Source organism: Choloepus didactylus, chromosome 27 (genome assembly GCF_015220235.1).
Source record: "Choloepus didactylus isolate mChoDid1 chromosome 27, mChoDid1.pri, whole genome shotgun sequence".
Classification (NCBI taxonomy): Eukaryota; Metazoa; Chordata; class Mammalia; order Pilosa; family Megalonychidae; genus Choloepus; species Choloepus didactylus.
In genome coordinates this window covers 13,039,483-13,042,133 of record NC_051333.1, presented here as the reverse complement: position 1 = coordinate 13,042,133, position 2,651 = coordinate 13,039,483, and positions in this window count along the sequence as shown.

Below are 2,651 nucleotides of genomic sequence, written 5' to 3'. Positions count from 1 at the left end.
CAGAGCAAGCCCTGAGTCCTTGTGATGGGAGTTGAGGAGGTGGGATACAGAGAGTAGGGGTCTCAACCCTTGGGTACCCCCTCTTTTTGAGGAAAAGAGGGAAGGCCTTGCCTTTTATTGATTACCTCCTGCCAGGCCCCTGTGCTAAGTGTTTTCCATGCTGTGCCTCATTTCCCCCTCACAACTGTAGGAAGTTTACATTATTATCCCCATATTACAGATGAACAAACTGAGGCACAGACGGTGGAAATTGCTTGCCCTGAATCAAACAGCTAGGGAGGGTCAGAGGCACCCTCATCTGTCAGATGTGCACCCTCATCTGTCAGATTCCGGAGTCCATGATCAACTCTACTGATTAACCTCTCCCCCTTTTGCCTCAGTTTTCACGTCTGCAAAATGTGGATATCACCTCATAGGGGTATTGTAAGAGTCAAACGAAAGAAAACTTAAAAAACACTTAGTGGAGTTAGTTGAGTGCCTTTAAGACAATGTAGGTTTCAGAGACAGTATGACGGAGTAAATAATAACCATCCAAATAGCTTCCACTTTATGAATCACCATTAGTTGGCTGATGCTAAACCCTGACATCAGTTAGGACAGATGAGACTATGCTGCAGTAAAGAAAAGCAAACCCAGTAATCGTGATGGTTTAAACAACAAAGGTGTATTTGTCAATTAATGCTGCCTTAATGCTGTGTAACAAATCATCCCCAAACAGAGACATTTAACAATAAGCAGATTTCTTTTTGAGAGTTTGCAGGCACTGGGGTTGTTCTGCTTCTGGCTGCAAGTTGGCTGACTTGACTCCACTTTGGGGCTAGGGTTCAAGTCTCCACCATGGGTTTCCACAGTCTTTTTGAATCAATGGCTACCTGGTCATGGCAGATCACAGGAGCTCAAAAGCCAAGTGCATATAAGGCCCCTGTTCAGGTCAAGTCTGCTAATCTAACATTCCGTTGGCTAAAGTAAATCATATGGTCAAACCCAACATCAATGGGACAGGGAAGTACTCTCCCTCCAGGGGGAGGGGACGGGAGTGGCTATTGCTGAACAAGTAAGTGCCCATTTACAAAAGGTTGATTTTTCCTTCACCCCACATGTCCAGCACCGTCCTTAGGGGATTTTACTCATTACAATCATCCAGCAACCCCAACTAGAGCATCACCGATTTCTGTGCATGGAAGGCAGAGAGGTGGGCATGTCTGGTGGACAGTGTGAGTGACCACCACAGCCTCTTAGGGGCTGTTTCTTATTTCATCTTCACAACAACCCTTTGCAATAGGCACTGTTATTCTCATCCCTGTTTTCTGAAAAATCCAGGGCTCTGAAGGGGGATGTCTTCTTGGAGTAAGGTTACACAGCTAAATAGAGACTGAACTTATGGTTTTTGTCATTGGGTCAGGTTGAGGGGGAGAAAGAGACCACGTCAGACACAGCGAGAACAAGCCTGCCTCGGTTATCTTTTGCTATGTAATAACCACTGCAAAACTCAGTGGCTTAAAACAACCATCTGTTATTTAGCTCACGATTCTACAGGTGGGCAATTTGGTGTAGGACCAGCGGTTCTTCTGCTGGTCTGGGCAGGGGTCACTGTTGGACTCTGGGGTCCGTTGCTGGCAGCTGGGCGGCTCTGCCTCAGGGTTGGCTTCTGTGGGATGAGGCGCCAAGGCTGCCTGGGCCACGCAATTCTTGTCTATCAGGCTTCTTGACATGGCACAGTGGCAGGGTCCCCAGGGCAGCAAGAGGGAAGCCCCAGTGCATGAGCACTTTTCAAGCCTCTGCTTGCAGCATGTTTGCTACTGACCCACTGGCCAAGCAGATCACATGCCAAGTCCAGGGTCAGCATGAGAGGGGCCTGTTATCCAGGGGCATGAGCAGAGGGAGGCCGAACAAACTGGGGCATTAACAGGACAGTCTATTGCAATGCCCGAATCTCAAGTTCTTCTAGATTTTAGCTTCTATCGGGAGTCATGAGGTAACATTAATTCCTTCAATTCATTCAGATTCAACACTTATCTATTGAAGGTCTTCTCTACCTGGAGTTCTGGGCTGGGTGCACAAACAAGAAATTTACAGGGTACCCTCCTAAAGCTTCCTTACTAGTAGGGGAGAAAGTCATTAAAACAATTAAACATATGAATAATAAGATAGATTGTAGTCCACTTGCTCCCTTACTGGGTGGCAAAACTCAGACACAGACTAAGTCTCTTGATCCCCCAGCCCAAGGGATTCTTTCCTAGACAGACACCCCCGTCTTTCCTCCTCCAGTGCCTCAGAGACCCCAGCCCCTCCTCCCGCAGGACCCAGGAGTCCAGGCCTCCAGCCCCAGTCAAAATCCCAAGCATCCTTTTTCCCCCTTCAAACTCCAAAAGAACAGACACACACAATGGGATTTCTACTCAATTTTATTTGTTCCACCAAAAAGCACCACATGCTGACTGCACCGTGATTTGCCCTTCATGGTTCCCACCCCAATGAACACAAGTCTCTCCTAATCAACTGGAAATGTACAAATGAGCTGGTTTCTTCAACTTGACAAAAATCTCTGGTGCCTATTCTGTTTTAGGGGATGCTAACACCAAGATTCATCAAACATTTCCTTGAATTCCTGCCTGGGAAGGTCTTCTACATGGAGGTGCCATGTAGATGCA